Below are 250 nucleotides of genomic sequence, written 5' to 3' on the forward strand. Positions count from 1 at the left end.
TACAGCCAGCATTGAGATGCAGGGGGGGAGAAAAGAAGGGTCACCACTTACCAGGAAACTATGTATTTCATCCTACATGGAACCTGACTCAAAGCATTAGGTTTTCTGGGCTGGAATCAGAAGTTGCTTAGCAAGTTATGACAGTTGCCTTCTGTGGTTGAAGGTGACAAGCCAGTGGTGGCTTTTGTCAGCTGAGTCCCATTGTTGTTAAAACATTGACAAATGGGGATAGTTTGTGCCTGAAGTTGCT

The sequence above is a fragment of the Lipotes vexillifer genome, unplaced genomic scaffold (assembly GCF_000442215.2).
Source record: "Lipotes vexillifer unplaced genomic scaffold, Lipotes_vexillifer_v1.1 scaffold1342, whole genome shotgun sequence".
Classification (NCBI taxonomy): Eukaryota; Metazoa; Chordata; class Mammalia; order Artiodactyla; family Lipotidae; genus Lipotes; species Lipotes vexillifer.